The 26,723-nt window shown below is 47.8% G+C and overlaps 1 long non-coding RNA gene across 1 annotated transcript in view; it reads left to right on the top strand.

Annotated features, from left to right (window-relative positions):
* The window catches only part of LOC112129663 (uncharacterized), a 116,530-nt gene that overhangs the window by 71,409 nt on the left and 18,398 nt on the right, over window positions 1–26,723 (top strand). The window contains exon 2 of the long non-coding RNA XR_008515163.2: window positions 19,886–19,948. This is a non-coding gene — a long non-coding RNA (uncharacterized LOC112129663). The remainder of the gene's footprint in view (window positions 1–19,885; window positions 19,949–26,723) is intronic.

The following is a 26,723-nucleotide window of genomic DNA, read 5'->3' as shown; positions in this document are numbered from 1 at the left end:
AAGCAAAGGGTCAAGTGTAAACTGATAGGTCTACTTCAAACATGAACCAAGAGGTTTATTTGATTTTATAGGTCAAAAGACTTGTGGGGCTTGAGGGCCTTTCAAATCAGAAGTCCAGCTTATCTATTCATAGCAAGAAAGAGGACAGAAAATACCATGGGCATCTGAACTGTACTGTTTTATAAGGTGGCATTTGTGATTTTTCTTTAGAAGAAAAAAAAAAGAGAGCTCTAGGCATAGTGTTTGACTGAAGTGGAATACCACATTTTTTTTTTTTTTTTTTGGTGTGTATTTGCTTTAGCAAAGTAATACAACAAAAATTTATAAAGTGAAGGTTTTCTTGGTAACAATTCAGAGGAAATATTTATGAAGTCTTGACCAACTGCACATACTGAAGATAATCCCCCCCTGGAAATGACTTCTTAGCAAGGGGGAAAATGACAGTCTGGGCATATGTGTTAACAAGGGGACAGTGGTCCTCACAATCCATCTTTGTTCAGTCCCAGAAAAGAAGATAATAATAATTTATCTCCAGACATTGGATCAGTAGTTCACCTCATCCAGTCTTCATCTGCATGATGAAAAACGAATCTTATAATTGCAACTTATATACGCAGTACATTTCTCAGATGTGTGTGGTATTTTCTGTCCTTCCTCTTGCTATGGATAGATAAGCTGGACTTCTGATTTGAAAGGCCCTCAAGCCCCACAAGTCTTTCAACCTATAAAATCAAATAAAACCTATTGATTCATGTTTGAAGTAGACCTATCAGTTTACACTTGACCCTTTGCTTTCTTTTTGAACATCTCTTTGCGTCCTGCTTCTGTAGGAATGGTACTGGAAATGGATCTCGTGATAAGGCTTTTTCAGTTTTTTTCTGATCTGAGCACTTGCCTCCTGTAGACTTGTGTTCTAGCCAGAGTTGCTGTGGGACACACTGTGACCTACTCTGGCCAAGAGGGATGGATCATGAATGGTGCTCTGGAGAGGGGGCCAAATTTCTGCACTCTAAACCTTCGCCTACATTTTCTAGTGGACCTCTACATCTCTTGCCTGCACCCAACAGCATCCCTACCTTTAGGAAGACTATCTCCCAGTGTCTCATGGCAAAGGGCAAATGAGTCTCTCTGAGCCCTGGTTTTTGCAGACTCAGCCTCACAGGACACAAACCTGAAACGCAGTTGCTCACACCCTGTGTTTACTTTTATTTCCAGCCACATCTGGAGGCCAAAATTCATAAGTTTGTTGCCAAGCCTTACAACAGTTTACTGAGTTTGTACGTTAAGGGAAGGGGGAAAAAATGCTCTCCTGACTTGTCGAGTGTAAAATGGATGGAGGAATCAATGGGCGAACCCTAAACCCCAACCATGTTTATTAACATCTGCGGCCTGCCGGCAGACGGGGAAGGCGTGAGCGGGCTGTGTTTGTCTTGGAGGTTTTAGCTCAGAGAGCTCCATGGTGTACTCTCTCCATATATATACAGCCAGGCATCTTTTTAACCCACCAGAGACCAGGGGAGGGAAACAAGGGCTGTTCAGAAGCAGAGGAGCCCAGGTCCGATAGGGGAAGAGCAGGGATGGGCACTTGGCCGTGTTTACAATCAGGGCAGTGCAGTGGGTGGGCCGATACTTGTGACGTACTTGAGGCTTAAAATACGATCATAAATCTGATGTCTGTCAAACAGGGCTGGCATTTTCTTTTCCTTTCACAACTAGGTTTTTTATGACCAAAAAAAAAAGAAAACCAAAAAAACCAAAAAAAAACCCACTTTTTTTTTTCTTTTTTTTTTTTTAAACAAGGAACCCTCAAGACTCTCATGAAGAGCATCCCTCTATCTAGTGTCCACAGTTGGGGTGGAAGCCCTGCCAGGAACACATTGAGTGTTTTGGTGGAGGCCGTAATCTCTCTCTGCTGGAGGAAGGTGTCGCCATTCGTGTTTGTTTGTTTATTTATTTATTTATTTACTTTTGCATTTTTACGGAGACATTGGAGTGGGAATGGCCACACCGAATGGGCCGAGACCTGAAGCCCTGTGTTCAACAACTTGGTTTTTACCAGGGATTTACCCAGTTTGCTTTGGGTCAGACGGGAGCACCCTGAGCAAGCCAAGAGCTCCTTTAGTTTACTGTCCTTCTGCCATGAATATAGCAGGAACCAAGGGGCAATTCTGTAAGGCCCCAGGATGGAGGGAGGATGTGCTGTTTGTGGCCGCCAGCCACAGACCCTCTGCCTAGGGAGAAATGTGCTGGGGATGTCCTTTTAGCAGACGGTTTGGCTCTCTGGTACCTCACGTCTGAGGTGAGCCCGCCAAAGAAAAGGGTGCTTTTTGTGGTCAGAGCCCGGGGCTTGGACGAAACCCTCGGACAGAGGCAGTATGTGCCCGGGGGAGGCGTGGCCCACCAAGGAGAAAAACCCCCCTGTCTGTGAGGAGCGTGGCTGCCAGGCCTCTCCACTCAAGGAACAGTGAGTGACTGTTGGAAAGCTTGGCCTGCCCCGACGTCCAGGTGTGCCTGGCCAGTCAGGTGTGTCATCGCATGAAAAGCACGAGGCTGTGTGTCCGCCGGCCCCATCGCCACCCACCTCTGCCCACCCTTGCCAGAGCTTTCCAGATACCCTGGGGAGTTGACCCTCTGCTCTTACGCAGGCTGGGTGGGGTCAGGGCTTCCCTCCCCCACCACCCTCACTGTACCAGATCTTCACGTTCCATTTTCCACAGTGGGCAGTGTCCCAGCCAAGCCGTGAGCTCTCGGATCTGAAGAGCTCACTGCTTTTCAGGGCTTTTTTCCTGGCCCCTGGCCATACTTAGCTGCTAGGTTATTTGGGCAGGATTGTTCAAGGGTGTGAAACCAATGGGGCCAGAGAGGGAGGTTGGGGCTCAACCCAGTGGGGTGAGATTTCCCTGTGGGCTTTGGGTTGGGGGCACTGACACATCCCCAGCAGGGCCTCCTGGAAGAAACCCAGCCGTTGAGATGCCAGTACTTTTCCATGGGTGGGTGGGGCGGGGAGGAGGAGGACTTTGAGCCCCAGTGACCTGGCCGCCCAGGGATTTTCCAGGCTTGCTTTGGGAAGGTTATCCCAACTAGGGACTAGGAATCAGGAAGCCTTCATTTTATTTTGTAAAATTGTAACCAAGCTTCGCACTTATGATGATAAAATGCTGGGTGGACGTACTGGAGGTCCTCATCAATGCCTTCCCAGAACCCTTGAGACCACAAGGGGTAAAGGTGCCTTAGCAAGATGAGTTATCTGGTAAAGGCAACATCTCGTGATTTTTCCCTTTGCTTCAAAATGTACTGTCGTGTTACTGAGCTCAGTGGAAGGTGCTAGAACAAGGACTGCTCTCCAGGGCTCTCTGTGTTTCTCACTTTACCTTGAGGTCATGCCTGCAGTTTGTAAAAAGGAGTGTTCCCCAGCCTGTATCCTCATGGGTCTTGTGTTCTCCCAAGTCTAATTATTTTTTTAAAACATTTTCAGAATTTCCACTTTCTACAGTGTGGCTTTGGAGCTGGGGTCCACCCCAGTTCTGCCTGGGGTGCAGCCAGCACACAGCTCCCTGGGTTCATTCATGCAGCTGACTGTATCTGTGTCAGGCATCTGCTTCATGTCATTTTCTTGGAGGGGCCTTTGCAGTTGCTGTGATGCTGTTCCCACCCCCATATCATTCTACTTTGCAGAAACTTCATGATTTATAACTGAATGTTTGTGTTTACTTGTTTTGACCTGTGTCCCTCTGGAATACACACCACACAGGCAGAGGCGAAGCCCTAGCTGCCAACATAGCATCGGCCACGCCATCGATGCCCCACCAGGATTTGAGTTAATACCTCCAGAGTGGGAGATGTGTGGCAAATTAAACCCCGACTGCTGTTGGGAAGTTCTGCATTTTGGATTCCTACATCCCTGCGACTCTGGTTTATACTTGGCTGCTTCTAGGGAAAGGAGGATGAAAGGGGATTGACATTTAACATTGAAACCTGATTATTTACCTCTCAGACTTACAGCATGCTCAGAGCTGTGGGATTATGGAGTATTTATTTATTTTTATTTTTTATTTGTAAAAAAGGTAGAGGCTGGGCGCGGTGGCTCACGCCTGTAATCCCAGCACTTTGAGAGGCTGAGGTGGGCAAATCACGAGGTCAGGAGTTCGAAAACAGCCAGTATGAGACCAGCCGGTGAAACCCCATCTCTACTAAAAATACAAAAATTAGCCAGGTGTGGGTGGTACGCACCTCTAATCCCAGCTACTTGGGAGGCTGAGGCAGGAGAATAGCTTGAACCCAGGAGGCGGAGGTTGCAGTGAGCCGAGATCGCACCACTGTGCTCCAGCCTGGATGACAGAGCGAGACTCTGTCTCAAAAAATAAAAAAGAAATAAGGTAGAGACAGGGTCTTCCTATGTTGACCAGGCTGGTATTGAACTCCTGGCCTCAAGCAATCTTCCCACCTCTGCCTCCCAAATTGCTGAGATTACAGGTATGAGCAACCGTGCCTGGCCTTATTTATTTTTAAATTTTTATTGGTGTATTTATTTTAGATGGAGAAAAGAAATGCAAACACAATCATGCATTCTCACTAATTGGTTGTTGTTGGCAGAGATGAATAATTAATTATGGGAGTATTTTTCTTAACCAATAAATTGCGGTCTTCTGCTTCTTGGCAGTGTCTAAAAGTAGTGGGTTCTGATTTGGTGTTAGTGTAAGTCCCCAGTTCCTTCTGCTGTTGCCTGGGTGAGAGGTGGCCCCGGGCACCTCAGAGGCTACTCATTGTGTGGCTGTGTAAGTGGACACTTTCTGCAGATGGGCTCAAAAGGCTCACGTGTTTTGTCGCTCATCACAGTATCGCTTTAAACTGAGAGCCTGGTTTTGGTTATGAATTCTCAAATGCCTAGAGGTTGAGAACTTTGGAGTCTTCTCTAAGTATCTTCTGGTTGAAGGGCCTAGTTGGTATGAATGTCTACACAAGAGGCCCAGGACATTTTTTGGGAGGACAGTATGAATCTTGCAGGCCCTGAGGTCTAGACAATAATGGCTGGGCTGGGAGTTTTAGGCTTGGCTTTGCTTCCACCCCAAGGCTTCCCTTTACCCCAAAGTTGGGCACCCATATTTCACTGATCCTATGTAACCATAGACACACACACACACACACACACACACACACACACAAAACCCAAGGTACAAATATCCAACGCATACAATTTGTAAAGATATAAATAAGGCAAGTGTCTATCTGAGGCTCCTAAGCCATTTAGTGGTCAAAGTTACAGCCTTCAGTTCTCTCAACAGTCTCTTGACCACATGATGTGAAGTTTTGCCTGTTATTTATTGGAAACGGCCTGGCAGAATTGGACTCCTCTACATCTTTCTACACACAAGATGCTGGAATAATCTCCATCCCTATACTAAATGGAGGATATTTTGGGAAGTGAGGTTTCTTTTCTTTTCTTTTCTTTCTTTTTTTTTTTTTTTTTTGAGATGGAGTTTTGCTCTTTTTGCCCAAGCTGGAGTGCAATGGCGCAATATCGATTCACTGCAACTTCTGCCTCCCAGGTTCAAGCGATTCTCCTGCCTCAGCCTCCCGAGTAGCTGGGATTACAGGCACCCACCACCATGCCCAGCTAATTTTTTGTATTTTTCGTAGAGACGAAGTTTCACCATGTTGGCCAGGTTGGTCTTGAACTCCTGACCTCAGGTGATCCACCCACCTCGGCCTCCCAAAGTGCTGGGATTACAGGTGTGAGCCATGGAGCCTGGCCAGAGTGGGATTTCTTAAGGTGAAACTCTGAAATGTTTTACATTCATCTCACAACAGAAAAAGATACTTAGTTCCGCACCATGCCTTCAAGAGGCACCCATCTTAACAGAAACAGAAACATAGGCCTACAAGTTCTTGTAACACAAACTCAACTAGAAACTTACAAGCTATGAGAGTTGGAGGCAGATGATGTGGGTCTCTGAACAGCCTGGCAGAAAGAGTTGAATGTATACTAAATGATACTGGAAACCAATAGTCCTAAGCTTGTACTGATGCTTACATTAATTTGAAATTCTACCTATCTTTTTTCTGAAACATTTAAGGCAATTGGCATACCCAATCTCCGCCTCCTCAGTTATAAACTTGAACCTTGACTTGTGTACATTGGTAAAACTTTGCTTGCACGTGTCTTGGTTTCATGCATGATTCTACAGCCTGTATATGTGCACTGTGGAGTTGGGCTATGCTGAGTTTCTGCATTTGACTGTAAGCCCTTGGAGGCAAGGCATGTGTTTATTCTTTGCTCCTTTATACACATGCCATAGTGTGCCAAGTGATACTTCTCCTCAAGAGACTGTTTAACCACATATTTGGAGTTTCTGAGACTTTCGGGAGGAGGGTCAGACCTCTCTTGCTTTGCTCCCCACCTTCTTCCTCCCTGCCTTCCTCCGTGGCTGATCATGTTTGTTGGGCTAGCAGGTGTGGAAGGGTACTGACAGGTCCCATGTCGGAAGCCTGGAATGGGATGACTGAGGCTCCCATCGCTGTCTTTATCTCAGGCTTTGGGTTTAAGTAACGTTCTGAAAACCACAGTCCCACCACAGCACAGAAGCCAGTGGGGTGACATGAGGAGCAGGCCTGGGTTCCCCCGGTTGCCTGGTTCCAAGAGGGGTCCGTCGTCCTGTGCTCTGGGGTGGCCTTGGGATTAGGAGAGCCCAGCTAAACAACCTTCCAATCAGGCTCCTGGTCACAGCACGAGGCTTTAAAGTCAGCTGAGCCTGGCAAAGAAGGTGTCATATTATGGGGCTTTAGGATTTCAGTTTAGTATTTCAGAATATCTGCACATTCTTACCTGGTAAATCATTTTTCTGTTAGGATTTTCTGATAAACCCAAAGACGCCTTCAACCATTGCCCGTACATGGCTTCCACAAGGAAAATAATCATCCTTTTATCTCCTAGCTGGCTTTCCTTCTGCAATCGAAGGTCTTCAACCTCTCCCCATCCCTTGACCACTGCCCCTCAACTTGGTTCTTCTGTGCCTCCAGACACCCCAGAGAGACAGGAAGGAGGAGGAAGGATGGTTCAGATCTTGCCAATGGAGATGATAAAGCAGTATAAATGCAGGCCCGAGGCCACGCGACCCCTGCACTCCTGGGAGCTCCTCTCACTTACTCGTCTGACTTTGAGCACAGCCAAGTACCTCCCTATGGCCTCATTCACATACCACCTCTGCCAGGCTTTCTCATTTTCTGTCCTTGGTGATTAATTGATCACCTATTATCTGCCTGCCTGGTGGTGTGCATGCCTTAAAAAGCTATAAAAACCTCGGTGTCCAAGATGGCACAGCTAGAGAATACCAGAGTTGCCATTCATACTCAGATAAACCCAACAGCTTTCTTTCCAAGTTAACCCTTTGGCAAATGACCCTGTGGCCATTTCCCTCCTCACCAGCTCAGACGCCTCCGCCCTGATAACCCAGGGAGGTGGGAGCCACCTTCTCCCCCAGCCTCAGAGTGCACATGGAGCGTATTCTATATATTAATGTATATATTATATATAATATACACAAATATATATAATCCATATCACAAAATATAAGTGTTAGTTGGTATCATTTTTCTTAGTAGATTTCCACTCTGGAAAGCCTGGAAGCTGCCTTCTCTTCTTTGCATTTCTGGTGCCTGGTCTAATCCCTGGCCCATAGTAGGCATTCCATCAATACTGAAATACCTTATGGTGTGCCGGTGATTGTAGAGAGAGATCTTTGCTCACTAGTTTCTTGTCTTTTGTTGTTATAAGGTTGCCTGAGGGCTTAGTGATTTTTTTTTTTCTTTAAGAAAACTCCTTCTTCCCTAAGGGCTGTGTGGTCGCTGCTGTCTGTTTCCATTAGGCTGCTTGGCTGCAGTGTTCTCCCGGTGGTGATGCGCTGGGGGGTGAGTATGAGCCTCCAGGCAAACCTCAGGCCTCCTCCAGCTGCCCATCTGTCATTAGCCATTTGCCGCCAGACACGGGGGGTGGGGGGGACACCTGGAGACGGAGCCTGGAGTGCTCCGTGTGGCCTTTCCAGGAGAATGCATTTGGCTTTCCATAAAAGACTTCTTGCCATGGGCAGGCGTGTGTGTGTCCAGTAGAAAGCTGAAGATGGTCAGTCCTTAGAATAAGCAGTGGCTTTCAAACCGTGTGCTCTAGGACTGGCTGGGCCTTGGAGAGGCGTCAGTGGCGCCCTGGGGAAACAGGGCACCAGAGCAATGGGTGAGGTCCAGCCTGTCCTGCTCACATCAGCCAGGGCACATCCAAGTCTGTTGTCAGTTGACTGTTGGGTTCCTGGATTAGAGTTTGGGAGGGACGAGGGAGGTTTTTAAACCCATACAAACACAGCATTTATTTTACTGCAGATACTGTTTGAAGTGCTGTATTAGTTCGTTTTCACGTTGCTGATAAAGACATACCCGAGCCTGGGAAGAAAAAGACGTTTAATTGGACTTACAGTTCCACACGGCTGGGGAGGCCTCAGAATCATGGCGGGAGGCACAAGGGACTTCTTACATGGCGGCGGCAGGAGAAAATGAGGAAGAGACAAAAGTGGAAACCCCTGATAAAGCCATTAGATCACATGAGGCTTATTCACTATCATGAGATTGCACGGGAAAGACTGGCCCCTGTGATTCAATTACCTCCCCCGGGCCCCTCCCACAACATGTGGGAATTCTGGGAGATACAAATCAAATTGAGATTTGAGTGGGGACACAGCCAAACCATATCAAGTGCATTACAAATATTAATTGATTTCACCCTCAGAACGGACTTATAGGTAGATACTATTATTATATCCATTTTGACAGATGAGGAAACTGAGGCACAGTGAAATTAAGGCATTTGTCCAAGGATGATAAACAGTGGAGACGGGATTCATACTCATAGAACTGGCTTGACTCTGAGCTCTGCTGCTTTGAAGAACTAGGCTGGAAAACCACCAAGCGTTTAGTCCACTCTGCCCCCGACTCCTGAGTTTGCTGAACCAGCACCACCGCCTTCGGTGTTGGTTCAGGAAGTCGCCCTTGTCTGGTAGTGAGGGTGAGCCTCTGAAATAAGGGTTGGGAGTCATGCAGTGTGGCCCTGGTCCCTGGGGGCTGGGTGTTAAAACTCAAGAGAAGGGGGAGGAAGGGCTGGGGCATGGCCCTGAAGCCATTTCCCTCCTCACCAGCCCAGACACCAACCCAGGGTGGCGGGAGCCACCTTCATCCCCAGCCTCGCTGTACAGCTATTAAGTGGGGATTTGCCAATCAATAAATCAAGGCACCTGAAAAATGAACTGGGGAACCACACTGACTTTCCCCCCCTTCTTGATTAAAACAAACAACATTGTGAAATGTCAACCTGTCAGTCGTTTGGAAAGTTTGCAGCATGGAAAGGCGATTACCCAAATGACTTTTTAAAAGTATGAGAATTTGCCTGGCTGAACGTTTTTTAATTAATGCCGTGAGTTAACATTAATAACTATTCATAGCTCAGTGAGCTGGGCTTGGGGTGGGTTTAGGAAACATTTGGTATCTCTGGCAGGGACAGATGTTGACCTGGCCGGTCGGCAGCTTTTACAAACCTAAGGACTTCAGGGTCCGGTTGCGCATGAGGACCGGGGAGGACAGAGCTGTTTGCAATAGGTGTGGGCTTTTATAGCATTGTGAGCATTTCACGTTAGCGTAAGTGTTGCTGCTGTGCAGGTGGTCTCTGGGGCTTACAGTCTTCCCCAATGTTCTTCCCCACCCGTCCCACCATTCTGGTGAACAAGCCTCTTGGGATTCTTTGAAAAAAAAAAAAAAGTTGCTTGGGGTCACACCATTTAAACTTACCTCCCTAATTTTCTGTGATCTCATTTTTCCTTAAAATATCATTGGAAAAGTGTTTTTGAGTGGAGCATTTTATTTTCCATTTAAACATGGTGAAACCGAGACATAGGGGCTAAGGCTTGGCATGAGGTTGGTGGACCTGGGCCTAGGACACCTTCTGTGGTTCCGCCTTCATAGGCTGGGAGCAGCGTTCAACCACAGTGACATCATGATCTCTGCCAGGGGATGCTCAGCCTCTGTAGCCTCTGCTTTGCTGATGGGTACGGACACCGTATTCAGTGGGTATCCCTAGGGGCAAAGATGTGATTTTAAAGGAGGAAACCCCCGATGGGCTTATAAACTTTTGATTTTTTTTTTTAAGCACAGTGGGTTGGGCTCCATCTTCAAGTTCAAGTTAGTGACTACTCTGCTCTAGGAAGACCCGGGAGAGAGCTGAAACTTGGACAGTCATTAGCAGCTCCAGATGGAGGTGGATTGGGAAAGACTGGAGGGATGGACAAGCCACCAAGAGCAGAAAGTCCAGCCCTTCTAGTTTAGCAGTCTCCAGAGAGCTCTGCCGTTGCGGAGGTTGTCTGTACAGGTTGGTGGAGGACCACAGACCACAGAGCGAGGGGCATAGCATGCTCTCAGTTAACCAGGGCTACTCCTATGCATGAGTTGTGCACTGTGCTAGGCTCTAGGAATTCAAACACATGAGGCCTATCACACACCCTAAAGGAATTTAAGGTCTTTTTGGAGCAAGAGGATGGATAGCCTTTTTCCCATTATCTTATTATTTTGGAGACAGAGTCTTGCTCTGTCATCCAGGCTGGAGTGCAGTGGTGCGATCTCAACTCACTGCAACCTCTGCCCCCAGGGTTCAAGTGATTCTTGTGCTTCAGCCTCTGGAGTAGCTGGGACTACAGGCGCACACGCCACCGCACCCAGCTAATTTTTTTGTAGTTTAGTAGAGATGGAGTTTCACCATGTTGCCCAGGCTGGTCTCAAACTCCTGAGCTCAGGCAATCCACCCACCTCGTCCTCCCAAAGTGCTGGGATTACAGGCATAAGCCACCACGCCTGGTCCCCCATTATCTTACGCTTACTGCTAAGCGTGGGACATAGGCAGTGAACCCTGAGGCTCAAGTATGAGCCTTCACCAAGGGCCAGAAAATCAGGAGGCTTTCTGTGGGTGGTGGGACTTGGGGTGGGCTTCAAGGGAACTTATTGCAGAGAGGCAAAGCGGGGAAGGTGTTACAGGTGGTGGGGAGCAGTGAGCTTTAGTGTGTGGGGGGGTAGATATGAGATAAGATGCCTATAGGGACATCTTACAAACAAGGCTGGAGAGGGAAAAGAAGGGGTCAGAGTACAGATGGCCTCTCGTTTCAGGCAGAGAGGTTGGGTCTGTATGTGGAAGGCAGTAGGGAGCCCTTGACAACTACTGAGCAGAGATTGGCAGAACTAATTGGTGTTTTAGAATGAGCAGCTGGGAAAACTCCGTAGAAGGGACCAGAAGAGGCAAGTCTGAAATCAAGGAGCCACATGGGGAGTTGCTTTAACAGTAGAAGGTCACTCACAGCTTTACCCCTGTGCAAAGAGAACCTTGGTGCAAAGGTTGACACAGCCACTTACCAGCCATAGGACCTTGAGCAAGTTTTAAATCTTCCTGTACCTCCTTGCTGTATCTTTCACCTAGGGATGCTCGTGTTCATTCATTCGTTCAACCCTAAAAGGGCCTGTTTCAGGTGCTGATTATAAAATGGAGAATAAAACAGACAAGCTGTCTGCACTCAAGGATCTTAACAATCTTGTGGGCAGAAACACAAACCAAAATGAAATAAACAAATATGATTTCAGATTAGGCTCTGAAGTGCGGTCTGAGTGGAGACTTTGAAAGTTAAGCAAAATGTTTCAGGCTAAGGAAACAGCAAGTGCAAAGACCCTGAGGTATCAAAGATCTTGGAGATTTCCAGCATGGAAACAGAGATAGTGAATGGAAGAGCAGTGTACAGGGCAAGAAATGATGCAAGATGAGGGAGGATTGTCAAGGAAATTAAGTAAAGGAACATATGTAAAGAGATGAGGCCAGGTGCAGTGGCTCACACCTGTATTCCTAGCCCTGTAGGAGGCTGAGGTGGGAGGATGGCTCAAGCCAAGAGTTTAAGACCAGCCTGGGCAAAATAGGGAGATGCCATCCCTACAAATTTTTTTTAAAAATTAGCTGAGCCTGATGGTACAGGTCTGTAGTCCCAGCTATTTGGGAGGCTGAGGCATAAAGGTTGCTTGAGCCTAAAAGGTTGAGGCTGCAGTGAGCCATGATCAGGCCACTGTACTCCAGCCTGGGTGGCAGAGCAAGATTCTGTCTCAAAAATAAAAATGAAAGAAAGAGACAGAAGGAGTTGGGGGATGGGGGCGGCGGAGAAGGAAGCAAGCAAGAAAGGAAGGAAGGAAAGAAAGAAGAGACATAATAAACAAATACATGACATTATTATGGGAATATCCTCGACCCGAGGTTAGCCATTCTCATGGTCATAGGAAAATAAGAGAAGATGGATCATGAAAGCATTAGCAGAGGTGCTTGGATCCAGTGATGGGCTTTATGGGAGGGGAGGGCATCCTATCTGGGTGACCAAGAGAGTGAGGTTCAGTTCCCTGAAATGGGGAGGTACTGAGAGGAGCCTGGTTGAGGATATATGGGGATTTGTTTGGCTGTGGTGAATTTGAGATCCTGGTTGGAATCAGTCATCAGCCTGCCCTGTAGGCATTTGGCAAAATGGGGCTTTAGGAAAAAGGTCGGGAACAGGGGTTTGGGACATCTTCAAGGAAGAGGGGAAGCAACAGGAATTAGCATGGGGTGAGGACTGTGCCTCGGGTTCCCCTTTGTGCTGGACCTGGGAGGAAGAAGGGGAGCCAAGAAAGCAGGGGGGAGCTTCGGAGCTCTGGGCACTTGAGTGAGGCCCGTTTGTCACCTGCATTCCCACCTTCTTGGGAGGCCTGAAGAGTTGGCAGAAGGATTCTGAGGATCAAGTCTACTCTTGCTTTCCTGGGCTCATGTGGGGCCGCAGACCCCGTATTTCTGGCATGGCCTCTGCAGGCTGTCGTGGAGCTCGCCCTCTGCTCCCAGCCTGGGCTTGTGTAACAGGCTTGGGGAAGTGCAAGGGGCTGTAGGTCCTGAACCGAAAGGCGGGTGTTGTGAGAACCGTCTGTCTATAATGGCACAGGTATTTGGGAAATGCCACAGAGCAGGTCTGTTCAACCCTGTGGCCTGCAGCCTGTCAGCTGGGTTAGGATTCTCAGTCAGGTTCACATTCAAGCCAGTATTGACTGTATCATTCAGTGGAAAGAGCTGTCCTCCCATCCCTGTAATTGACAGCAGAACTTGCCATCTGGGTGTGTCTGGCTCTTGTGTCACTTTGGGTCATGTCGGTGGTCCCAAGAGTATCCTATCGGGGGTACTTTTTATCCTTGATTTCTAAGCCATTTCTGATTTAGCAAACGAGTCTGTAGCTTCTATTTTTACTGTTTTTTTTTTTTAAGTACACTTAATAGTTTTATTTCTAGTTCAAAACAATGAATGTCCATCTTATTTTTATTATCTTTTAAATACCATGACACTTTTGTCTTCACCAAACAATGGCTGTTTATTTTAGACATGTAAAAATAGGGAAACAAATCACTCTTAAACCGACTACCCAGAGATAACTAATGTTAACCTTTTGCTTCCTTCTTCCAAGTTTGTTTTTATAACCCATGCAATTCTATAATTTTTTTTTACAGTATTAGCAATAGCTAACATTTATGGATTAGTTGCTATGGTGCAGGAAATATGCAAAACAGGTGAATACACAGTTTAATTTAGAATTACTTATATATATAGAAATAAGCAATATAGAAAAAAGCACAGTCCTGTTTTACATCCTCAAATAAAAATAACAATTATGGTTGTAGAGGGTTTACAAGGGGCAAGAAGTAGTCACTACAGCTATCTCCATTTTTCAGTTGAGAAAATGGACACCCAGCAGGTGTCTAGACTAAGCTGGGCGCGGTGGCTCATGCCTGTAATCCCAGTACTTTGGGAGGCCGAGGCAGGTGGATCACCTGAGGTCAGGAGTTCGAGACCAGCTTGGCCAACATGGCGAAACCCCGTCTCTACTAAAAATACAAAAAATTAGCTGGGCGTGGTGGTGGACACCCATAATCCCGGTTACTCCGAAGGCTGAGGCAGGAGAATCACTTGAACCTGGGAGGCAGAGGTTGTAGTGAGCTGAGGTTGCACCATTGAACTCCAGCGTGGGCAACAAGAACAAAACTCCGTCTCAAAAAAAAAAAAAAAAAGTCTAGACTAAGATTTTAGTTAGCAACTCTCTGCCTCTAGAACCCATGCATGTGTGACATGATTTTGATCATTTAATAATATGCTGAGATTGTGTTTTCCTTGTGTCTACAGCATTTTTACTGACTCCTTGGCATTCTCTTACTCCTTCCTCATCCATGGCTTCTATTCACACCTAGAATGGATGGCTGTTCAGAATGAAGCTGGCATCACTGTGTTCACCGTTCAGGAAGAGGGATATTTTTCTTTGCTATCTCTCAGTTCCTTATGAGACTCCTCAATGTAGCCTGCACGGAGTGGGTGTTTATCTCCTTCCAAAAAGTGCACGCTTGTCTCACCCAATTTGGAACTGGAGTTTGCGATTTGGCTAGAACTCTACAAAGATTGCACTCCAGCTGATGATAAGTTTGCACGTTCCAGTCTCTCTTTCCGCCACCTCTCACTGGGTCACCTAGAATCCCTCTGGGCGAGGCACAAGAAAACAACATTTTCATTGCTTTAAGTCAGAGGCAGTTGTTTAGAACTGGTTTGTTTTTCCATAAAGTCATTGTCCTTGAAAAAAAAAAATATGTATGCACACATGTGGGCACACACACATACACACCTCTGCCCGTGTATATATGTTTTGTTAGGCGAGGTTCCCACATATGATAAACCTTAACCCAAAGTGGAGGAGTTTGGTGCCCATGCCAGAGCAAAATACTTTAACCCTCCACTGGTAAGCCTAGAAAAGCACAGTTTCTCTTTCGCCCAGGTCAGTCTCAGAGAGAGGCACTCTTTAAGAATTTTGTGAGCAGATCACATGGGTATTAGATGCAGGGAAGCTTGCCTTATTTAACTGACACACTCACATTTTCTGTAGGCTAAAAGTGTGAATGCTAACCCTCTATATTGACTGGAGTCTTGTCTTTTAAGCTCTGGGTGTGTGCTCATTGCAGGGCTGACTTGGGAGTTTGGGTAGGGAATGATCTTCCGCAGGGGAAACCCCCAGGAAGATAGAAAAAGAGAGGAGAAAACTTGCCGGCCTGCCATCAGGTTTGTTTTTGTTAGATGAAAGATAATCCTTGCTTGGTGTCAACTTGTCTTGGAGTTGCGGTAACAATTCTTTGGTGATCTAGCTCTTTAATGAGCATAGGAGATGAGTACCGACTCCTGTTAATCACTATCTCCTCTGGAAAGACTCCTTGGAAAGGGAGAGCAAATGAAAGAGAGAAAGAAAGAAAAAGGTGTTTGGAGAAATGTGTATATGTGAGTGTTCTCCAAGTAAACATTTCAGAGCCGGGCCAGAATAATTAGGAGGTACATTGCCATCTGGAAATGTTCATTCTTTTGTTTACCTTGTATTGAGTTTGTTCCAACTAGTGAATCCCTTGATATGGGATGCCTGACCTTCTCTTCCTTATGAAAAAAAATCACACGTATCTCCTAGTTGGTGCTTTCTTTGATTTTAGCTGAGCTGGGTTAGGTAGTGCGTGGGAAAGATCACCGGGCAGCTTGCTTATCGAAAAGCTAAGCCTGGATGCGGTGGGGAGGGGCGGGCAGGAGAGAAGGCCTTCCATCCTCCTGCAGCAGGAAAATAAAGGAGATAAATAAACCCTAATCCTGACCTGGGGGCAAATCCCAATAAAGATCCAGGTTAATTTTTCCTGCCGATCCAACCCTGGAATTCATTGTGAGAATTAGACATTCTGTGGCACTAATTTGCCAGATGAGATTGTATAATTATCTTTTATAGGCCTGGGTGTGATGTATGCTCCATGTTTATGCTGCAGGGGGCTGAGTGTGTGTGTTTGGACTTCAGAGTTGCTGCTCCGTCCTGCCAGACTGCACTTCTCACACACAGGCGGGGGTGGCAGCTGTTGGAGCTTCTGCCTGGCCAGAAACAGGCCCAGGGTGCCGGGGCCTTGGAAGAACTTGCCTGGAGAGGGTCAGAAAACTTTCAATAGAACCCAGAGTAAAAAGGATGTACCTATGGGAGGCAGGTGGGGATGGGTCCCCTGGCTCAAGTAGGGGTCTCCCAGAAACAGCATTCAACAAAGGGTTTTAGTAAAGGCTGACAAATGTGGAGACTGGAAAAAAAGTAGGTAAACTCAGAACCAAATGGTGATGTTCATGATCTTTGGCACTTTTGTCTTCCTAGGCCCCTTCCTCCATAAAAATAAAACATTGAAAATTGTATTTTATGGCCGGGCGCAGTGGCTCACGCCTATAATCCCAGCACTTTGAGATGCCAAGTCAGGTGGATCACATGAGATCAGGAGTTTGAGACCAGCCTGGTCAACATGGTGAAGCCCCGTCTTTACTAAAAATACAAAACTTAACCAGGTGTGGTGGCTTGTGCCAGCTGCTTGGGAGGCTGAGGCAGGAAAATCGCTTGAACCTGGAAGGTGGAGGTTGCAGTGAGCCGAGATTGCGCCACTGCACTCCAGCCTGGGGGACAGAGTGAGACTCCATCTCAAAAAAAAAAAAAAAAAAATTGTATTTTACAATTACAGTGATACAAGGATGAATAGAATCCAGGCTGGATTCATTATCTAGGCATTCATATTACCGTCATTTTATTCATTCTCGTTTTAAAAGTAATTAGAACATTTTCTTGGGCCCCCTAAAAGTATTGGGGGCCCAGTGGATGTGTTGGCCTTGGGTAGGTTTCTAGAAGTTGGACCCAGTGGTTTGGCTTCTTGACTACTTGGCATGTTTTGTTGAAATCACTCCGCTTTGATTTTGGACCCATCAAAAATGTCCAAGAACTCCCCCAACCTGCAACTCTTATTCTGGCCAAAGAGGGGGCTCTAGCTCATAAAGTGTTGACATCCCATTTCCCGTTCCAGGTATTTTTCCCTCTCCACCCTGGTCTTCTCCTGTAGCGTGTGGCCGCCTTTTCCAGCATGGCCTCCTGCTTCCCTGGTGCACTTTTTGGAGAAGGTGGCGAGTTTGTGGGACTGGACGTATTCCAGCCTAATGTCTCCTTGTGGCCTCACCTGCTGGGCCTTTTATTTCTTGTTTCCTCAGTCTAAGGTGTCCTGAAGGAGAGGGCTCTTCCGTCTTGGTTGGAGGTGTCTTGTTGCTGGTGTTGAGCTGGGAACCACTAGGTGGTGTATGGCTCCAGGCATCCCCGGGAATGTCTGGAAGGAACCGGGAGGGGTGGGGCCGGGGGTGCAGAAGGCAAGGAGGGACCCTTGGGGGCAGGTTGTGGGTAGCCAGTTGCAGTCTGTGGCCTCCCTCAGAGGTTTGGAGTCGGGTGTGGTGTGCTGCTGTTGGCCTTTTTCCAAGGGAGTGCCATCCACTCCCTGTCCCACCGCCGTCCGCGGTGAGGACAGTAAGGGCAGTGCTACGTGGTGGGGAGGTGTGTGTGAAGCCACGGAAGGGCTTCACAGGGCAGATGCCAAGGCCAGTGGGCCCTGGACAGAGTCAGGCTCCCTGGGCAGCCCTGTGTCTTGGTGGCCCTGATCATCCTGCCAATGCAAAAAGTCAGCAGGCAAGAGACCCCTACTCCCTTTAAGGACCAGAGCAGAAACAAACCATTGTGTTGAATGCAGTGATCCAGGTGCACTTCAGGGTACAAGCCGGACTGCTTAGAACAGGATTACAGGAAAGGGGAAAGGGGGCAGCTGTCTCTTGGGACATGAGTAATGTCTCTTACCCAGTTGGCACTCGAGAAGTCAACTGGGCATGTCTCTGGGGCCTCCTGGAAAAGTGTTTTCCACCCCAGAGGAGAAAGCTGTGGCTGGAGGTAGGGGTGTGGTCAGCTTGCCTGAGGTTCCTCGGGGGCATAGGTGGGGCAAGAGGGGATACCTGTAAGTCCCTGCAACTCAGAGTGTTCTGAGGACCCCCAGTGCTGGGTTCATCCAAGAGCATTTTAGAAAAGCAGAATCTCAGGCTGCCACCCCAGACCCCCCGAATGCAAACTTCAGCAAGACGGCCAGATGATCCTCAGAGTCTGCTACTTATTAAACTTACCTGGGGAACTTAAAAAAAAAAAAATCCTAGTGCCCAGGCCTCACCTATAGCAATCAGAACCTCTGGGGATGGGGCTCAGGCTTCAGAATGATTTTCCAGCTGCCCAGGGGAGGGGGCAGGGATTTCCATGAGTAGCCAGGTCTGAGAGCCTCCACTGTAAGCCTCTGCCTCCCCTCTTTCACCTACTCCCCACTGTAGGATTTCAAAAAGATCCCTCTCCAGTGTCCCACTGCTCTCTCTCCCCAGTCTCTGCCATTATTAAATCGGCAGAATTGAGGCTTCACGGGGACAGGGTTAAGAGTTAAGACTGAGTCAGGATAAAATGCACATCCCCCATGGAGGGGTAACACTGAAGCTACGTCCATTCAGTTGGGCTTTAGCTCGAATGAGTTTATTGGATGCTTCCTACCTAGTAACAAACTGAAAATGGGTTGCGCATGGGGGTGGCTCTGTATAAAGTAGAAACAGGAACCCGTTCCAGATGCGGGGGTTGGAGTCGGTGGGTCTTGTGGAGTTTTGCTCGCTCTGTTGCGGCGAGTTTTCTAGCATTTGCAGGTTAGGTCCAGCATCGGCCAGTTAGGTCCCAAGTGTTGCATGATTCATTGGGACTAAAACTGTCAACCTCCTTTGCGCTGCAATCAGGAGCCTGTGCATTGGAGGTTGGTCCTGGGTTAAGTTCATGGGTGTGGACGTGGGAGGTAGGCCCAGCAAACATGTATTGCTGCTGTGGGGGGTGGGGGTGCTGGAGCCCAAGGGGACCTCCAATCTGATCTGGTGGTAGGTGCTGGTTGATGGAATTGGCCACAGGGTACCAGCCCAGTCCTGTCCTCAGTAACTCAGAAACCACTGGAGTGATCATGTATAATGTACACCCAGCAAAAGAACAAACACCAGCCAGAGACAATCCTTTCTCTTGTGTGTGAAGGTTACAAGTTTTCTGTTTCAAATCTGATGGTATTCTTTTTCCCTTTTTTCTTTCTTCTCTCTGTTTTCTTTTGCCAACCTAAGGGTCTAGAGTGATTTCTTTGAGCCTAATGATGGGGAAAGTTAGAATGGGGCTATTATCTTTAAACACCTTTTGAAATACTACTCTTCCTGGTGTCTGAATTAGATTGAACAGAGGTTGGGTTTAAAGATTAAATATCTATTTTAGCAGCAGCAAGTATGCTGATATCTGTGTACGTTTGTTCAGGAATTATATGGGTGGAATGAAAGAGAAACCCACAACAGGAATGTGTAATTAATAATAGTATAGCTGATGTTTATTGAGTGCTTAATAGGGACCAGACATGGCACTAGATGCTCCTCATATGTCATCCCATTCAGTGAGTTCAGACATATAATAAATTAGAACATATAAACATTCAGAAATAGGATCATAGGAGTAAAAGACCCAATAAAAACAGAACAACTTGGCACTGTGGCATTAGGTTGTTTTGTAGTAAATGTCCATTGTAAACTTAAGTATTTTTATAACTTGAAAAAAATTACTATCCAGTGTAAAGATCCATTTACATCTTAGTTTATTCTAGGTCAAGTTTGTGATCATAATAAACTGTATTTCTTTGAAAATATTCTTCGGTCTGCTGTATCCATAATTGGAATAGGAAATGAATTACTCCCCTTTTTCCGATGAATGTAGTTTTAGTCTATATGGAAGAATAAACAGCTATTAAACTCCTATGTACTTGCGGGGAGCTGTCTGGCACCGAGGAACCACTCCGTCCACATTTAAGCTTCAAGATGAGTTTCATTATCTTGCTTCCTGGTGTCACTCTTCCCTTATTTTTCTAGGTGGAATCAGAGGTTTCTGGCTGACTCGGTGGGTGCTTTGAACCAGGAAAGGACAAGAAAGAGGTGAGTTGCACTTGGCAGTCATAGTACAGCTGCCTCCCTGTGGCTCTTCTTGCTTTGAGGTTTTGCTCCTTCTTCAGTGCAACCCTTTGCCCAGACATCCCTAATGCCCCCAGCTCAGAGCAGCAGTTTGCAGGCAGGAGCTTTGCAGTTAGCCATCGGAGAACCCCAAAGACAGGGTTAATAAGTACAAACAGTCATCACAATTCAGGCCAGGCTGTGTGCTCCTGACTTTTAGTTGAATCAACTCATTTTTACCTCTCACAACTCTAGCAGTCAGGTCCTGTTATGCCCACCCTACAGATGGGGAGACTGAAGTTCAGTCACTCGCCCAAGATCACACAGTTAACTAGTGAGGGAGCCAGGCCTGGACTGTTGCTGGGATCTATTGCTGTTTCGAGTGACCATGAATTTTCCCAGCTCCCTGGGGCACCATGCAACAGCTCCTGCTACCTGCCCTGAACACACTGAGTCCACTGCAGGGCACAGAGGTCTTGCAGTTTGCAGGGAGAACATGAAGCAGGTGACTGACTCAAAGCCTGCGGGTCCAGGAGATAAACAGGTGGATTGCACCTGCTGGCCTTCAGGAGCACAGAGACTGTCCATGGGGTTAAACGGGATATCAGGGCTTTCTGGCATGCTGCCGACTGCAGTCTGCTCCCAATAAAACAGGATGTGGAACAAGGGGCCGCTCTCCTACTGCAAGGGCTGGGTTTGCCCAGGGCTGTCTAGATTCCACCATCCACAGCAGTTACAGCACTGGGTATAAGTCTCAGTCATAAGTACTAAGCTGGAAGCTCAGAACATGGTCAGATTTGATTGGAATCAACAGATCATTTCTACTACTATGAAGCCTGGGAGAGGGTTGTCCCCGCTGCCTGCAGAGCCACCAGGGGTCATACTGGCAGATTGCAGGCCCAGCAGCAGAAAAAAAAAAAAAAAAAAAAGAAAAAGAAAAAGAAAAGAAATGAAAGGGATTGGGGAAAATGGGTAGGAGGAGAGAAGGAGAGAGGGCAAATGCCCCCTTCCTCCTGTTCTTATGGTGTACAGGGCATGAGGTGTACAGAGTGCAGGGAACACCCAGTGGGGACATTATCATGCCATGGAGCAGCTAATACTGCTTGAGTTGCTGTACAACGCAAACACATTTTTGGATCTAGACAGATTATGTTGCAAATTTGTCACTATCGGTCTAGTGTAGTGGTAGAGTGTGGACCCAAATGCCCTGGGTTCAAATCCCATTTCCACTGTGTCTTTGCTTTGTGACCTGGGGCTGGTGACCTTCACTTTTCTGGACTGTGCTTTCCACATTTATAAAATGGAGATCATAAAAATAATCTCTTCCATGTTTTGAAGTGAAATGAGAGAATACACAGTTAAGTGCCTGGGATGCATTATGCATTTACAATGAATGTCAGTGGTTTTCTTCTGTGTTTTCCAATCTCCCTAGCTCTGGATATGATCTTGGGTAAATTACAAAGCCTCAATTTCCTCATCTGCAAGATGCTGATGCTAATACCCTGTCCTCAGGGGAGATTGAGAATTGAATGAAATAACCAAATCCAAAGTCGAGGTCATAGTAGATATCTATTAGTTCCCTTCCTTATTTATCTTTATCATATTCCACACAGCTCAAGTAGGAGGAAGACGGACATTGGTTTTAACTCCCCCACTCACTAGAATACTAAGTCCTGACAATGACTCCACAGCAATTTTCCATTTGATCCTTTCCCTCCCTTCTCCCAGTCACCCCTCTCGTGTTGGCTTTCGTAGAACCAGCTGGGATAACCACAAGGGGCCCCAGCCTTTGGACTCCAAGTCTTTCCTCCCTAAAGTAATCCTATCGGTATCTTCCCTAAGCCTCTTACTGACATCCAGCATTGGACATGGCATTTTCTTATTTGAAAAAACCCATCATGGCTGTTTATTGTCCCAGCAACCAAATCTCATTGGACACTCCACCTCACTTCCCATCACTTCCCACTCACATTTGGATCCTTTCAGCCCAGCTCACCTGGTCTGTATCCCACCCCAGGACTGGACTTGACTGTACCCTGCCACTGTGCTCAGCATACCCCCTCCCTGTGTCACCATCTGTGTACCTCACCTGCTTAAAACACCACATCCATGGCACTATGGGGCTGGCAGCTCCTTTACCTGCCCACCAGCTCACTTTCAGAACTTCATCTGCAGTGCTGGCTCTGCCTTCCAGCTAGTGCCTTGAGAGTGGGATGAGGGTGGGAGGGGATCTCTTTCATCCCCTGCCATCCTTTCTTCACTGCTCATCGTGGGATCCAAGGAGCACGCAGTAGGTGCCCAGATGACGGCATACACTCACCGGTGGGAGCGTGGGCCGGGAAAGAGAGTCTATGGTTGAAGTTATTCTTCAGCTACTGTTTGGGTTTGGATGTGTATTGGGGTGGGGGTTAGTTAATGAGTGATGCCAAGGGGATTTCCAGGCAAACTGCGGGCACTGCCTTTCTGGAAGCAGCACCTTCTGCCTTTGCCAGCCCTCTCCCCCACTCCCCAGGGAACCCCACCCTGAAGACCAGCTCATTCCATGAGATGCATAGCCCCCTCCCCATGAGTGGCAGTAATTCCACCCTTCACTTGTTCATCGGTTCATTCATTCATTCACTCACCTAGTAGATATTTACGGGACACTCACTGTTTGCTGGCACTGCTCTAGGCAGAGAACAGACACTGAACAAAACAGGCTCCGTCCTGCTGGCATGGGGCTTGGCTTCTAATGGGGTATATTAGTCCATTTTCATGGGGCTGATACAGACATACCTGAGACATACGTCTGCTGATACGGACATACCTCCCCCGCATGGCTGGGGAGGCCTCACAATCATGGCGGAAGGTGAAAGGCATGTCTTATGTGGTGGCAAGCAATAGAGAATGAGAACCAAGCAAAAGGGATTTCCCCTTGTAAAACCTTCAGATCTCGTGAGGCTTATTCACTACCATCAGAACAGGATGGGGAAAACTGTCCCCATGATTCAGTTAACTCCCACTAGGTCTCTCCCACAACACTGGGAATTATAGGAGCTACAATTCAAGATGAGATTTGGGTAGGGACAGAGCCAAACTGTATCATGGGGCCAGGAAAGACGAGAAGCACTGGGTCAGCCATCATTCCTCTTTTTTCTTTCCTGTTCTGCATCCCCACTGGCTGTCAAGGTGGGGCAGGCCAAACAGTAAAAAATAGTAAGTATGTAAATTATCTAGTATGTAAGGAGGTGATTGTGTTATGGAAAAAAAAAAAAAAAAAAACCCACAGAGGCAGGAAAGGCAGCTCCAGTGTGCAGTGCAGGGAGAGAGGTGGAGGGCAGGTTGTAGGGCTGAATGGAGAAGGTGACATTTGAGCACAGACTTAATAGGAGGATGTTTTGGGGAAGAGCCTTTGGGACAGAGGGAGCAGGTACATTGGGGCCCAAAGCAGGCAGGAGTATATGGTGTGCTTGAGAATCAAGTTCAATAAGTGCTGAGCGCCAAGGCGGGGGCGGTGGCCATCAGACCAGGTCAGGCCCAGAGGCCTTGGGCCTTCCCTCTGAGGGACGTGGGAGCCAGGCAGGGTTTTGAGCAAAGCATGCTGTGATCCGACTCAGTGTGAAAAAGGCCTCTTTACAGGGAAGCTGAGAGCAACAGGGCGGCCAGTGGGAGGAGGGGATGGCAGGGGAAGGGTCCAAGCAGGAGGGGTATCGAATGTGCCTGTTTGTGTCCCGGGCACACAGTGGCACACATACGTTACCATAGAATGACATTGATGGTGGCGATGAGATGAAACGCCATGGTGCTACTTCTCAGGGACTGATTCTCAACAACCGTGACTCCCAGATTCAGGATAGCCTCTTGCACTGGGGTCGTGGCTTCATATGAGGGTCACCCTCCTCACCCTACTGCCTGCAGAGCCACCAGGGGTCACACTGGCAGATTGCAGCCCCAGCAGCAAAAAAAAAAAAAAAAAAAAAAAAAAAAATGGAGTGGGGAAGATGGGTAGGAAGAGAGAGACAGCAAATGCCCCCTTCCTCCTGTTCTGATGGTGTTAGGGCATGAGGGGTACAGAGTGCAGGGAACACCCAGCGGGGACATTATCATGCCACGGAGCAGCTAATACTGCTTGAGATCATTTTTTGTGGTCTCCCTGAAGCTCTTTGAGGGGTCCCCTTGTTGTCTTGCAGCCTCTTAGCACCCTCCCGTCTTCCTCCTCCCTCCAAGAAAGGACAACTTGACAACAGCAGGAATGAATGGGTCGGCCGTCTTTCCTCTTTTGTCTTTCTCTTCCTGCAGCCACAATGATCCTCCAGGCAGGACAGGCTAAGGGTGCTTCAGAGCTCGCAGAACCAGCGTGTCTTTCTAAGAATGCTTCTGGGACGGCCCCGTCTTGGTGGTGATTAGCAACTGTCCTGTGATTGCACGTAACCTGAAAACAGAACCTATAAGGGAAATGAATGCCTGGTGCCCTTCGTTGGGGGACCTTGCTGTTCATGCACACAGTGGAGAGCTAGCTGGGGGCCACGCCAGAACCCCCTTCTACCTGATGAAGCCTTAGAATTGTGGACATATTGCAGTCTGTTGGAAACGCTTAGAGAAGGAAAGGGCAATGGGAGTGGTGGGGTCTTTCCCTGTGTGTTTCTCCCAAGGTTGAGTGTGTTTCTGAGTGATCCCGCCAGGCTCCTGGGCAACATGGACCCTTTCCTCCCCCGTGCCTTGCATTCTTCCGCTCCCAGACCAATGGCCCAGGGAGATGGAGCAAGATGGTAGCCTCATGGCCGGGTCCCTGGAGCCAAAGTTATAAACAGTGATATTACATTGTTACTGCCTTGTGTGGATTTCACATACTTCCTTTTAAAGAACTGTCACATTCCCTACCGTATAGCTCCAAAAGCTTCTGTGGTGAGATCATTAGGAGGAAGGACTATTTTTAAAGATGAAAACTCTGATGCTCCAGGAGGACACGCTGTCTCCCCAGGTCCATCCATCATGTGTTTGTGTGTGTGTGTGGTGGGTAGGGGAGAGGTGCTGCGGCTCGAATGTTGGTTTCTGCCATAACCATAATTGAGAGTGAAAAACCCGGGCCCTGGGAGAAAGAAGCCAGTCCTGGTTCTGAGTGTCAGCGGCAGTGCGGATGAGCTCACCCGGGGACCAGAGCCATTTAGAGGATTTGCAGATGGAACTTCCCCTCGGGGTCCAACTGTGAGTCACTGCGGTTCCTGTCCCTGCAGCGGGCTCCATCTCCAGGCCTCCCACTTCACCCTGGGACATTATAGTCGCTGGTCAGACCTCATGACTCACTTGGACTCTTGAGCCACCTCTGGGGGTGGAGTCTCTCTCCTGGCATCTGGACCCTTGGTGCTATCGACGAAGCTTGGCTGGCACTCTTAGCTGCTATGTGCAAGACATGTGTCCCAGGGAAAGCCCCTCTCTCTCTGCAGAGGTCAAGTGAAAGCCACAGCTGCAGCCAACAGAGTTCAAAATGCAGGCTTGGAAAGTCCAGGGGGCTCTGTGGAGGTGAGACAGCCACAGGCTGAGCTTTCTGAGCCCCTGGGGTGAGTTTGGCTGTGATACCTGAGAGATGGGGGAACTAACAAGCGCCGGATTGCAGTGTCGTCCCATGGAGAGGAGCGAGCAGAGTTCACCCAAAAGGCCAACGGCTGGCAGGGTGTCACGTTTCCCACCACACCCGGGGCTCAGCCTCTGCTGTCATTTCTCCTCCTTGGTTTTCATCTTCTAAGGGAAGAAATAGTGTCATCTTTTCTCAACCTGTCAGTCTCACACCTGCCTGGAGCCCCTGGCAGTGAGACACCCAGTGCTGTTTAATCTGATGTCATCTCTGTTGATTGTCTGTTTTAGAAACCAGGTAGCAAGAGGGACTTTCTGAGGATTAAAAAAAAAAAAGTAAATCCCCAAACTATTTCGGGGAGTTTTTTTTTTTTTTTAACCTCCTGTTTTTTAGTTTCATTATTTCTTTTTCTCTTAAATACACCCTCTTTTTTAATTAAGAAAAATTAATTTTTTAAACTAAAAAAGGGAGACCAAATGCACCCCTTGGGTTAAGGAGTTATGAGAGCAATGTTTAGGGTAAAGGTCAAAGGTGAGGTGGATGTCACTGGGTCTTGGGCATGGGTACCCACCTGCTGGCAAACATAAGAGAGGCCATACAAGAGTGGGGAAAGAAGGGTTACTGAAAAATGTATATGAGCTTGTTTTCTCTAATGACGTTTATTTGTTGTCTATCAGGAGATTAGTCCTGAGAGATTGACACCAGAGCCACCTGACGAGTGTGGGTGCTTGGAGCCTTGGACTCGATGACCTACCTATCCTGCCTCCCACCTGACTACTGAAGTAGGGGAGGTCACGGGCCTCAGTTTACCTGCTTTCAGCCTCTGCCCTTCCCGAGAGGGATGAAGCCGACTTACTGCATCACAGTTTTGTCCTTTAGTTCATCGGCTCTGGAACTTTCCACTTCTGGTATTTTTGGTTTCCAAACAGAGGATTGAGGATGTATGAGAGCAATGTTTAGAGTAAGGTCAAAAATTAGGTGGCTCTAACCGGGCCTTGGGCATGGGAGCCCACCTGTCAGATTCTGTCCTTCTCAGACAGCTGCCCAAGCAGGAGCTGCCTCTTGGGACAGTGAGTGGGCCATCTCCATTGAGAGAGTAGGGGGACAAAGGGAGAAGGCAGGGACTGGGTCACTCCTGGGGGATGCTGTTTGACATAGATCATGAGGGTCAGCCCCACTGGGCCTGGCTGACCTGGTAGATGGGTAGGT

Source organism: Pongo abelii, chromosome 19 (genome assembly GCF_028885655.2).
Source record: "Pongo abelii isolate AG06213 chromosome 19, NHGRI_mPonAbe1-v2.0_pri, whole genome shotgun sequence".
Lineage (NCBI taxonomy): Eukaryota > Metazoa > Chordata > Mammalia > Primates > Hominidae > Pongo > Pongo abelii.
This window is presented reverse-complemented; position numbering and strand designations above follow the sequence as displayed.